This window comes from Physeter macrocephalus, chromosome 18 (assembly GCF_002837175.3).
Source record: "Physeter macrocephalus isolate SW-GA chromosome 18, ASM283717v5, whole genome shotgun sequence".
In the NCBI taxonomy this organism is placed as follows: Eukaryota; Metazoa; Chordata; class Mammalia; order Artiodactyla; family Physeteridae; genus Physeter; species Physeter macrocephalus.
The window spans coordinates 33,119,600-33,133,586 of record NC_041231.1 but is presented as its reverse complement, the minus strand read 5'-3'; the positions used below and the strand labels follow the sequence as shown (position 1 = coordinate 33,133,586).

Below are 13,987 nucleotides of genomic sequence, written 5' to 3'. Positions count from 1 at the left end.
AAAAAAAAAAAAAAAAAAAAAAATATGTAGGAGATCTACACGTAGTTAATTTAGAAGCACTGTGGGAAATAAATCAGAAGATATGTGAAAGAGTAACCAGTTCTTGGTGGGAGGTAAACATGAGTGAGTAATGTGCAACCTACTGTTTACACACTGCAATCAGCTGGTGGCTAAGAAAAAAGCTTAAAGATAATGGCACTGCCACTACCATGGTTTTGTTCTAAACTTCTGAATTAAGCAGAGAAACTCATACTAGAATGCCACATGGAGAACACAGTGCCAGGAACCATACACTTAGCATGCTGGAACTAAATGTTAACAGCAACTGCAGAAGATGTGACTGCAGACTCAAATACACTTTCTGAAACAGTCATCTACAAAACTGGCTGTGTTTGGTGATCGCGCTTCATGAAAAGAGATAGTCCCAAGAAATCTATAAGAATTGTAAGCCACAGTTTCCAAATTTCAAAAATGGGGGAGAAATGTTTAGCATCCGAGCTTTTTATTCTTCCAAGTGAAGATTTTGAAAACAAATAGCATTTCCATCTAGTGTGGTCATCGCTTCATTATAAGAATAAATAAAAACATCCTAGTTCTAGGAGAACTAGATTTCTTTCCATGGACAATTTCATTTAGGGAAAGATGGCAGAAAATCTACAGAAAAGAAGACTTTTAAGGCAGGTTGGATTCCCCAAGCAACAGACTCATCACACACTTATCTTGAAGGTTTTTAAAGGAGTGCTTTGGGGATCAACATCTATAGAAAAAAAGGGAGGGAGAGAGAGGAAGCAGAATTGGCAGAAGTTCCAATGGTAACTTTTGGGGAATAACGAACATGGGCTGTCTTGTTTTGGGGTGAGAGGGCAGTGTCCTTTATACCCTCCAGTGTTGAGTTACTGGAGATAGACCACCTCATGAAAGAGATGTGCCTTTGAAAGAGGGTAGTCTGTGGGCAGCAACCCCAGCAGGTGGGGTAATGAGTCCTTAGCTCCTGAAGGAGGATCTGGGCAATGCATCAGAGTCCATACAACACTTTTGTCCCAAACTAGTGAAAATATTTTCAAGCACTGGCATTAAAGACAGTCACCTTTAAGCCTTTAATCTTAAGAGGTCACCATAATGCAAAGGCCACTTAAGATACAATGGTAAAAAGTAAAAGCTAACAATGCTCTCATATTGTCAGATAACACCTGCAGGAAAATCATTCCTGTTGCTGTTTGAAACAAAATGACTTCGTAAGTATCATATCTACAAGGTGGTTCTAGAAAAAGATGGTGTGAATTCATTTTTCTCTGCTCTACTCGTTTTTCCCTCTAAATACAACTAAATACCCTGGAAATTATTCATCAGAAAATGATAAAAGAACTCTGAAACCTGGAAAAAAGGTCCCTGGCTAGGGACCTCAGAACTTGGAGGACAACAATGTGGTGAGTCCCCTGGTTTTCTGTTTATTTCCCATATACCCTGGACTGGGCACCAGAGCAGGAAGAGCCTGATCCCTCTAGCCAAAGGACCAGAAAAGGGGAAGCCTAATAGAGACCCAGTGAGGAGCCCCAGTCTCTGAGGCACCAATGGGCAGTCTGATCTGCAGGCAGCAGCAGTGAAGTCCTAGGCTGACCTCATTACATATCTGACAAAAGACTAGTATCTACAATATATAAAGAATTCTCAAAACTCAATAGCAATAAACCAAAACAGCAACAACAAAAATCCAATTAGAAAATGGGGAAAAGACAAGAAGAGATATTTCACCAAAGAGCATAGGCAGGTGGCAAGCACATGAGAAGACGTACAACATCATTAACCATTAGAGAAATGCAATTTAAAACCATGATAAGATACCACTATATACCTTTCAGAATGGCAAAAATTAAAACAGTGATAACATCAAATGCTGGTGAGGATGCAGAGAAACTGAATGACTCGTACGTAGCTGGTGGGAATGTAAAATGGTACAGTGATTCTGGAAAAAAAGTTTGGTGGTTCCTTTTAAAATTAAAAACGGACTTATCATATGACCCAGCAATTGTACTCTTAGGCATTTATCCCAGAGCAATGAAAACTTATTCTCATGCAGAACTTTGTACATGAATGTTTACAGCAGCTTATGTGTAATAGCCAAAAAGTAGAAAGTATCCAAACATACTTCAATAGGTGAATGTTTAAACAAACTGCAGTACATCCATAACATGGAACAATATTTAGCAATTTTTAAAAAGCCAATCTCAAAAGGATACATACTGCATGGTTAGTTTTATATAACATTCATGAAATATGAAAATTATCGAGATCAAGAACAGATTAGCAGTTACTAGTGGCTGGGGATGATGTGAGGGGATGGGTGTGGCTATAAAGGAGTAGGAGGAAGGAGTCTTGTGATGATGGTACAGGTAAGTATCTTGATTGTGTTGGTGATTGCATGAAACTACATGTGATAAAATTGCATACAGCTACACTTACACACGTAATATACATACACACACACAAAATGCGTGTATAACTGGTAAAATCTGAATAAACTCTACAGATTATACCAGTGTCAATTTCCTGGCTTTTGAATTGTACTATAGTTAAGCAAGATATTATCATTGGGGGAACCTGGGTAAAGGGTCCACAGGACCTCCTTGTGTATTTCTTTACTACTCCTATGAATCTATAATTATTTCCAAATTTAATTTTTTTTAAATCAGACCTACTGATTACTCAGAGTAAAAATTCCAAATCTAGGTATTGTTTCCTCTGCAGTTTACCCAGCATCTGCACCGATCATTGAAAGCAGATCATAAGCACATCTCAGATGCCCATACTTCCAATAACCTCTCCAATCCCCAGGCTCAATTCCCTCCTCTAGGCCCCTTCTTATAGTTTAAAGAAGGGAACTAGCAGGGTGGGAACCCCCTCAATGGCTTAGCAAAACTCTATGCCAGTTCTCAGGTTGTCCTTCAACTCTGTTATGGCTCTATTCCACTTCTGTTGTCATCATTTTCTCCATGTCTGGTGCATCAGGGTTGCTGCTAAAAAAGGTTTAGTTGCAGCCTTTCCTCATCAAAAATAGACCAATTTTGGGCTTCCCTGGTGGCACAGTGCTTAAGAATCCGCCTGCCAATGCAGAGGACACGGGTTTGAGCCCTGGTCCGGGAAGATCTCACATGCCGCGGAGCAGCTAAGCCTGTGCACCACAACTACTGAGCCTGCACTCTAGAGCCCACGAGCCACAACTATCAAAGCCCAAGTGCCTAGAGTCCATGCTCCGCAACAAAAGAAGCCACCGCAATGAGAAGCCCACGCACAGCAACAAAGACCCAACTCAGCCAAAAAATTAATTAATTAATTAATTTTTAAAAATAGAACAATTGTGATTGCTTGTGGCATTTTATAGTGATATGTACAAAACAAACAAACAAACCCTAAAGCATGGCAGAAGGTCCTACAGGAAGTGTCTCTCTCAGGGGACTCATACCAGTTGTCTGCATTTCAGCACACTGATAGCCATTTGCAATTTGCAAAGAAAAAAATATATCTTTTATATCTGAAGGGGAACACCACACTGTTATTCCTTTGTAAGATTAAGAAATTTATTCTAGTTTAAAAGTTAGCTGAATTCTTACTGTTTTTACAAACTAGACTTTAAAACACAGCCAGTAAATTGACCAAGCACTACTGCTTTTATCCTTCTGACATGTAAGCTTATCAAAACATTAGTAATGAAAACCGTCATTAAAAAAATCCTGTTATTTAATTATAATATGCATTTAACTACCACACTGTATTTATGACCCTTAAAAGCCAAAGCTGGAACTGCTCTAATACTGATTTCTTCGGTGTTTATCATTAATTAAAAAGTAAAAAACTATTACCAGGGTATCTGCAATCAGGCTTTCAAAGTAAGAAACATCAATATCCAGTAATTGAGAAGATTTGGGAGCAAATTTAATAAGCAAAAACTCAGCAGAGAAAAGAAACATGTTCTGTATTATTTCAAATTGTAACCAGATCAGTATATGCTACTGAAATGTTACAACTGCCCACGCCTTCAAGGCATCTATCCAATTTTTCTCCTCTAGCAGATGCCAAAAAAAAAACCACAGTCAGACTCGTCCATTTATATAATGTTTACATATATAACACATCAACAATATATTGTTTGAGGTTTTATGGAAGCCAACGTCAAGAAGCAAAATGTGCTCTGCCAATGTATTTCAGTTCCTGCTCATCCTTAGAGGTACGCAGATGGATCATTAAATTATGGCTGTGCTGGGCTTCCCTGGTGGCGCAGTGGTTGAGAGTCCACCTGCCGATGGAGGGGACGCAGGTTCGTGCCCCGGTCCGGGAAGATCCCACATGCCGCGGAGCGGCTGGGCCCGTGAGCCATGGCCGCTGAGCTTGTGCTTCCGGAGCCTGTGCTCCGCAACGGGAGAGGCCACAACAGTGAGAGGCCCGCGTACCGCAAAAAAAAAAAAAAAAAAAAAAAAAATTATGTCTGTGCTAAGTACCTACTAAAGCATAGTGATGTACTTGTGTCAAGGGCACATAGATAAATAAAATAGTTTCCACCCTAAAGGAGTGCAAAATCTAGTATTGTAGCCACATGGAGAGTCTGCAAATGAAAGAACTCAAGCACAGAGTGTGTCCATGGTGAAAGGGAAGTCCTTAAGATCAGTTGAGACTAATAAAAATAGAAAAGAATAGTGGTAATAGCAAGAATGGTTTGAGTGTCTTTGGCTCCCTAATCTACTCTACCAGCATCCACCAAGTCACCTCAAATAAACAAATCTATTTGTTGTGTACCTGTTACGTACCTGCAGTTTCAAAAAATGTCCCCTAGCTTCCCCTTATCTATCAGTCAGGGTCCCAGCAGGACACAGATGACCCACTCTAATTAAAATTGAAGAGGGTTTAATAAAAGAGACCATTTACAAAACTTTGGGTAGTATACAGGGAAACCATAAGGAATAGCCAACACTCTGGAGTTATTATCATCCTTAGCTGTAAAAGGAGAAGGGAAAGGAGCAGTGCCCAGAACCTGGAAGGAGAAGGTCTGGTTGGGAGTTAATATTAAGAAGAGATTTAGATAGAGAGACACTGCTAGACCAAGTAAGAGCCATTGGGAGGGATCCAAGGCAACTAATACCCTGACCTCACTCTCCTCCCTACCTCTGATCTCTTGTTTGGGTTTCCAACTGGCCAGAAGACAAAAAATGCACTGATGAAGTCCATATAGATGAGCAGATGGAAGAAAATAGAGTTCCTGATTCCCACTGTTGAGAAAATCAGGAGCTACCAACTGCCTAGGGCAGAGAGTCGCTCTGAAAATTAAATGTTATAAGGCATATTATGCATACAAACACAACCTCAAACACAGCACATGAATGAGAAATGGAAGTTATTAAATATATAATAAGGATTTTCTTCATTATACAGTTCACTTTAGCAATTATCTATGCCTCCTATCATTTTCTCTCCACACGAAAGGTACATAGGAAGGGGAGAGAAACCAACATTTGTGGAGTGACTACTACATTTGCAGCACAGTGCTAAGCATTTGGGATAGGCCATCTCATCTAATTTTCCCTAGGAACTATAAGATAGGAATTATTTAGCCTATGGGATAGGTGAAGAAACTGAAGCTCAGATACATTACCCACCTTGCTTACAATCATAATTAGGAACTCAGATCTGTCCAACTCCTAAAGCCCATGATTTCTCCATTATTATATGTGATGAGTTGTAAGATGGGCTACCTGCCCACATGAGAAATATTTTTCATCAAATTGAGGGAAATCAGAGGACAAGCTTGCTAAAGGTAAAACATCCATCTTAGGGTTGCCATTAAGAAATAGTCAATAACTGATAGATATGAGGAAGAAGAGGAGAAGAATGGTGATGGTGATGATGATGATGATGATGATGGTGATGACAGTGATGGTGATGGTGACGACGGATGGTGGTGCTGGTAATGATGATAAACACCTCATCTTAACAAAGGGCTAAAGAGCTTCTATAACTGACACCAAGAATTCCTTAAATAGAGTATCAGTATGTAGTTGAAGACTACATTTGACTATTGTTAATATGATGACTATTTGTTAATACCGGTCCCTCAGTCATAAGAAGAAGCTTTTTTCAGAGCAGGCTGTGTGGTATAGCAGCTTGAACCCTTTGAATTTCAGTTTCCCAGTCTGTGAAATGCAGTAGTAATATTTCTGGTGCCTAGAGCTGATGTGAGGTATGAATGACAGACTGTGTTTAGAGCATCTTGGAACAGGGCCTAGAACACAAAGTCAAGTTAGCCTTTTAATACTGTTGGAAAGTTGCTTCAAACACGTGTGGGTTCTTGGCAACTCTTTCTTTGAGTAAAGGACCTAGAAGTAGAAGTCAACCTCAAGCAACATTTTTAGGGAAATTGTTTTTCTTTTGTCATTTCAACAAACAACTGAACCAGAGTGTTTTAAAGATTATTCTACCATGAAAACAGCACTGTCAATGACCACATTAAATGCTAAACAAAATTCTTCATGAAATTAAACATTTTTCATGAACCCAAGGCTATAAATATTTTAGGGGTAACTCATGACCCTTTGTGTTTATGCTATGTGCCATTACCAATTTTCTGTGTACAAAATATCCTTTCTGATGTAAAAAATTGTATGAAAAATCAAAAGAAGCACCAAAGAAACACAACTTATTGGAGAAAAAAATTCCTAATTTTTTTCTACAACTGATTGCATTCAAAGAAACACATGCATTTTTAAATAAAATATATACCACAAATTTCCTCTTTAGATTGAATCTTTCAGGAGTAACTTAGCAAAGTTGAAGCTTTAGTAAAAAATACATGAAATACAGAGCGAATAAAGTCTTTATTTCACCCTCCAGAAAGTATCTACTTATAAAATATACACATGGCTAAATTCAGAAACCTGCATAGTGGAAAGTTTCATAATTTTATTTGTTATAGTAAGCTATTGATATTTTTGATAGGAAAGAAGAGAGGAAGGGAGATATGAACCTCGGAATATATCCTCTGCAGTTTAAGATATAAAAGTTTTATTATTGCCATTAAGGTACTTAATATTTAACATCAAATGTTGCTTCTTTCATCTTGCTGTCTTATTAGAAAAGCCTATCATCGAAAAATTAAGTCTCTATATGAAATAGTTCATCCATAGTGATAACAAGTTTGAATTATAACTTAGTCAATGAAAGGTTGTTTGTCTATATTTTATTGCTTTTGCTATTTCTTTAGTAATCATCTTTGCAGTCTGTGCACTGACATTTGCAATAATGTGTTTACATCAGTAAGTTAGGCCCTGTCGTTTGATGTAACAAGAGGCTGTATTTTGTAGCACACAGGCACTTAGCATACCCCACTTCCTATTTGGCATGACAGTATAATGGTTTTTTCATTTGTCATCTTTAATTACCTTTATAGGCATTAACAACATATTAGTAAAAATCTGTGGAGGGATATGAGATTAATTAGGTTCAGTGGGGTTAAGAAGTGTCATATTCTTTTTCTGAGGTGAAAGTCTACTTGATAACTACAACTTCATTTCCCATAAAGCTAAAAAGAAAGTACTATGTGATTTTCATCCTTCTATCAGTTCTTGGTCTCTTATTAAAGACTGAATCAGAGAATAAAATTACAATGCACTCTGACTCTGCCGCAGAATTTTGTAACTTGAAGGGAACTGTATTCCCGTGTGCATGCAAATACCCTATCCCACTACAGAATGTGTTCTCTACACTTAGCAGAAGTCGCTGATGCTTCACCCAGATCCTGTTTGGGTTTTGGGATCCGTTTTACCAGTTCGGTAGCCCATTCCTTCTTACAGGTGTTGCTGCCAATATTCTCCAAAGGACTGCCCTTGAGCGAAAGAGCCCCTTCACCCAGAGGTGCCTGGGAGACGTACCACCATAGCCACCCTCTACCCAGGGCCCATAGCTAATGACTGACTAGTGGGAAGGGGAGCACTCTGTCTCAAGGCAGGACTGCCCCTGTGGTACGATTCATGCTCCAGAGCTCCTCATGCGATCAGGATAATTTTATCAGAAACCACATCCTTGGTAGTTTCTTCCCCTGCCCTAACCTAATACTCTCACTCCCCTCCTGGTTTCTCCCAAGAGCCTTCCCTTAATAAATCACCTGCACACCAATCCCTGTCTGAAGACCAAGAACCCAACCTAAGACTCCACAGAAGCAAACACTGATGAAAAGACAAGCATATAATTGGTCTTCCAGTTGGGCAGGTAAGCAACAACATCTCAGCCATTTTTAAAGTCCCTGTCCACAGAGCTTTACAAGCCCAAGTTGGTGGTGGGGGGAGAATGTCACATGCCATTATGTAACTGTGTGAAGGGAAGTTCCTAAGATCTACAAACTCACCTCACTGACAGGAGTCACTAACTGATTCCTACTCTGGGGCTGCCCTTCTTGGCAGATGTCAGGTGGTGTCCTGCACTGCAATTCCCCACTCATTGGGAGAACAAAAGGAGTCTGGGGCTAGTGGAGGGAAAAAATACGACAAGCCGAGCATCAAACTACAAACAGCTCTTTGAAACCTCCCTGATAGAGATGATAGTGTTTGTGCCATACCTATTGAGTTGAATCCAATAATAGAAGGACGGATCACCACTTACTCTGTGCTGTCAGTAATGAAAGCTATCAAAACTAAGCCTGAATGCACCTCACTGTTGCCGTGTAAATCTAACATGGACAGCTTAATGAGGGAGGGACATTACCTTTTCTCACACTCCAATTTTACTCATGAAAGAAATGTGGCCCATATTGGCAATTAACTTGAGAGATTAATTAAATCCAACAGCAAGTTCAGTTCCTTCCACAGTGCATTCTGATATCATAGGAAGGGACCAACATGCTGTGGGCACTTAGCATATGTTAAATAATAATTACTAAAATAATCTAATTTGGACTATTTTTTGCAGAAAACTGGCAGCTAACCTCACCAGTAAACAAATGCCACAATCTGATACAGCTACTCAGTATTTCACATGGTCTTACTCTAAACTCTATTATTCCTGAAACTCCCAACAAATACTGCACAATAAGTCTGTTTCCTCCCTCAGCAATTTCACTCACCAATAGTATTTACTATATCTTATTGGGTCCCCTGAAGAGTGAGGAGGCAGCCAATCAGACAAAACACAAACTGATGCAGATTAAGAAGTAATAGACAGGATCCCATTGTGTCTTCTTCAAAACAAAGACTGACACTGACAGGGGAAGGAAACAGCAACGGGGTAGAGGCATAACCTTTATTTGGTGACAGAAAGCCACACGGTGTGCTCTGGTTCACTTTCTTATGTGTTCTCAGAGTCAACTGAGTTCTATTTTTGTGCTTTCTTCTCTGAAAAGCTAAAGTGCTTTCCTCGTCTATCATACAGAAAATCTGGTTTTAAGAGGAGTCTTACAAATTTGACCAATTGGCAGAATGGTAATTAAATTCTTGCTTTGGTGAAAGTCAATAAAATTGTTTTAAAATGTTCGCTATAGAACCATGTACCTATAATATAGATCAAATTAATACAATAGAGTTATTATATAGATACCATGTATGAATTACAGTAGTGCCTATTCCCCCTCATCCCCACACAGCTCTCAAATCCACCTACCCAAAAGGTGATTCCCAACAGTCTCATTATCAAGGACTCCTCATTATAGTTTGAGAATGGAGTATAAATTTTTAAATATTCTATATATCCAAGATTAATAATCAACTAATTTCCCTTTTGGTATTATTAAGAAAGGCATATATTCTGTCAAAACTTCTGATCAACAAATCAACATTAGGACACAGAATTAACATAATCCTTGGGAAAAATAGGAAAAGGTAACATTTGCGTACCTTCTTCACAGTCAGTGTGGTTACTGATACACTTTAGGAAATAATGAAATGAGTGTGAAGATCTCCTTTCTAGACAGGGAACTCTATGACAAGGTGATGTCCTAGACCTACCCTAATAGTCATAAGTGAAGAAAATTTATATTAACAATCTTTTAAACTGCAAGTAGCTTTATCTACCTAAGTGGCACCTTGGAACTAGAAAGAGATGGTAATTAACATCAAGTCCCAATGTTCTAATATAATCATATCACCTGAAACACAGTATCTCCAGGCTTATCTTCAACTATTACAAAAAATGTCTATGCTATTAATATACTTCTTGACCACCATAGACTGAAGGTTTGTGTCCCTCCCTAAATTCATATGTTGAAATCCTAAATCCATTGTGATGGTATTAGAAGGTGGGGCCTCTGGTAGGTGATTAGGTCACATAATGGGATTAGTGCTCTTATAAAAGAGACCCCAGAGCTCTCTTGCCCCTTCCATCATGTAAGGACACAGTAACAAGATGGGCTATGAACCAGGAAAAAGGCTCTCACCAGACAATGAATCTGCCAGTGTCTTGATCTTGGAGTTCCCAGCCTCTAGAACTAAAAGAAATAAATTTCTGCTGTTCAAGCCACCCATGGTATTTTTGTTATAACAGCACAAACAGACTAAGACAATGACAGAGTGTTCCTACAATTGATGACAAAAAAAAGTATATGGAAAACAAATGACTGAATTTTTCAGATTTGGAGTGGTCTTAAATTTGCATCAAAATGAAAATATTTAATTCAACTGATCCAATATTAGTCCATACTTTTCATTCAGGCTATTATTTTAGACCTACTAATAATAATAATGTCTAACATTACTAAGCTCTTACAAAGTGTTTTATGTGCATTCAATCATTTATTTGACTCAACAACCCTATGTAAGAAGTACTATTATCACCCCAGTTTACAGATGAAGAAACTAAAGTTTACTTAAGTATCATGCATAGCTATATGGCATCTGTGTTTACCTGCTCCTTGGTCAATCCAGACCAAATGACCGGGGTGGAGGAGGGGGTAGGGGGAGGTAGTGGGGGTGTGAAGCTTGATATTTTGTTCTAATGGTCAAGGAAAACACTGTGAAATGTCTGAACAATAACTTGTCCCAAGACCACAAGCTTACCTTCAGTCCTGCGAATACTGTAAGAGATATATCTAAAGTTCTTTCTGATATTTCTTACATCACCAGTTTAATTGCATATAATACATATTAATTGGATGAATATCTATTTGAATATTCCTCATTATAGCAAAATTATATAAGGAGAGTTAAATAATATAGGGAGCTGATAGTTCTGTTTAACAGAAAGTAAAAGTTGGGAAAAATATAATCTCAATAATTCCACTGAAGTGGGGGTGGAGTCAAGATGGCATACTATGAGGACATAGAATTCGCGTCTCCGCACAACTAGGACACCTACCAGGCACCAGTGGGGGTCCATGGACACCTAAGGGGACAGGAGGAACCCCCAGCAACCAGGCAGGACATGGGGCATGGGGGGAGTGAAGGGGGAGGAGAAGTGGAGGTGGGTCAGGACTGGCGCCCCTGAGGGGCGGCTGGGGGAGGGGAAGGGATCCCATGCCTGAAGGGGGAAATTGGGGAACCATTGGGAGGGCAGAGGATCAAAACGGAGCATGGCCAGGTTTCCCCTGCTCACTTGGGCACCTAGGAACCTGCTGAGATCCCGGGCCTGATCCTCTGCCCACCGAGGCCCCCTCCAGCCAGGCAGGTCCTGAGAGAGTGGGAGGGAGGGAAGGGGGAGCAAAAGTAACAGCCGGATATCTGGGATGGCACCCCTGAGGGGTGGCTGGTGGACGGAAGGAGTTCCTACACCCAGCAGGACCCATCCACGGTTAGGGGTCCAGCGGAGACAGGGGAAACCCCGGGGGAGATGGTGGGGAGGGGTGCAAAGGAACAGAAGGGAACATGGCCAGTACTTTCCCTGTCCACTTAAGCACTGGGGAGCCTGCTGGACTCCCAGGCCTAATCCTCTGCCCTTGGAGCCTCCTTGCTGCTGGGCATAACCCAAGCCCGCCCCTACACCCCCACCCAGGGCACTACCTCTACACTCGGAGACCCCCTCCAACGTGCTGGGCCTAAACCGCACCCACACACCCTTCCTCAGGGCCCTAACTCCAAACTCCAGAACCCCACACTCCAGAGGCCCTCCTTTCCCAGTGATGCCTCTCCCCTTCTGCACAGGTCCTGAGCAGAGGCCCCGCCCCATGCTTGAAGGTAGCCCTGCCAAGGCCCCGCCCCCAGGGCCTTTTCTGGCTAGTGGGTCCTGAGCCTAGGTCCCGGGCTATGCTCAAACGTAACCCCCCACCTGCCTAGGTCACCCCACCCTAAACCCCACCACTGCCTCAGTTCCACCCCCGCCTAAACTCCACCCCCATGGCCAAGACTTTTATTTTCTTTATTCCTCTATTAGATTGGACTTCTGTTTTACCTTGTTGATTCATTGTTGTTGAGTCTTTTATATTTTTATTTTTCCTAGTAAATCTTTTATTTTTTGAATTTTACTTTATTCTTTATACTTTGTTATTTTTCTCTCCTTTTGGCTTGCCGCCCCCCTTTTTTTCTCTGTTGTGGTGTTATTTTACCTTGTTAAAGTTGTTTCAATTATAGTTTTATTTTTCCTAATGTACTTTTTCTCTTTCTAATTTTATTTTGTTTTTCATTCTTTAATATTACACTGCTCCCTTTTTTCTTTCTTTCTTTTTTTTTTTTTTTTTTTTTTTTTTTACCGCACCATGAAGCTTACAGGATCTTGGTTCCCAGGCCGGAGATCAGGCCTGAGCTCCTGTGGTGGGAGTCCTAAGTCCAAACTGCTGGACTAACAGAGAACCTCAGACCCCAGGGAATATTAATTGGAGTGAGGCCCCCAAAGGTCCTCATCTCAGCACCAAGACCCGGTTCTATCCAACAGCCTGAAAACTCCAGCACTGAAGGTCTCAGTTCAAACAACCAGTAAGACAGGAATACAGCACCACACATTAAAAAAAGAAAAGCAAAGAAAAGAAAAGAAACGACAATAAAATACGTTACATACGAGGGAGAAAGGTAAAAACCTACAAGACCAAATAAATGAAGATGAAATACGCAAGCTACATGAAAAAGAATTCAAAGTAATGATACTAAAGATGATCCAAAATCTCATATTAATCAAACTATCAAAAATTAAAAACAAAGAAAAATATTAAAAGCAGAAAGGGAAAAACAACAAATAACATACAAGGGAATCCACATAATGATAAACAGCAGATCTTTCAGCAGAAACTCTGCAAGCCAGAAGGGAGTAGCAGGACATATTTAAAGTGATGAAATGGAAAAACCTACAACCGAGATTACTCTACCCAGAAAGGATCTCATTCAGATTCGCAGGAGAAATTAAAACCTTTACAGACAAGCAAAAGTTAAGAGAATTCAGCACCACCAAACCAGCGTTACAACAAATGCTAAAGGAACTTCTCTAGGCAGGAAACACAAGAGAAGAACAAGACCTACAAAATCAAACCCAAAACAATTAAGAAAATGGTAAGAAGAACATACATATCGATAATTACCTTAAATGTTAATGGATTAAATGCTCTGACCAAAAGACACAGACTGGCTGAGTGGATACAAAAACAAGACCCATATATACGCTGTCTACAAGAGACCCACTTCAGATCTAGGGACACATACAGACTGAAAGTGAGGGGATGGAAAAACATATTCCATGCAAATGGAAATTTAAAAAAAGCTAGAGTAGCAATTCTAATATCAGACAAAATAGACTTTAAAATAAAGACTATTGCAAGAGACAAAGAAAGACACTATATAATGATCAAAGGATTAAACAAAGAAGAAGATATAACAATTGTAAATATTTATGCCCCCAACATCAGAGCACCTGAATACATAAGGCAAATTCTAACCAGAAATAGTCAATCAAGTCCAGGAAGCACAGAGAGTACCATACAGGATAAACCTAAAGAGAAACATACCGAGACACATATTAATCAAACTATCAAAAATTAAAAACAAAGAAAAATATTAAAAGCAGAAAGGGAAAAACAACAAATAACATACAAGGGAATCCA

General features: G+C 39.8%; 1 protein-coding gene across 21 annotated transcripts in view; it reads right to left on the bottom strand.

Annotated features, from left to right (window-relative positions):
- FHIT (fragile histidine triad diadenosine triphosphatase) overlaps positions 1-13,987 on the bottom strand; it is a 1,537,641-nt gene that overhangs the window by 1,270,215 nt on the left and 253,439 nt on the right. For 17 of the 21 annotated variants that reach the window (XR_003676743.2, XM_028478555.1, XM_055080203.1 and 14 more), the window contains one exon: positions 10,406-10,456. The exons of the other annotated variants lie outside the window; for them this stretch is intronic. The gene's annotated coding sequence lies outside the window, so the exon portion shown is untranslated. The remainder of the gene's footprint in view (positions 1-10,405; positions 10,457-13,987) is intronic. 21 annotated transcript variants of the gene reach the window in all.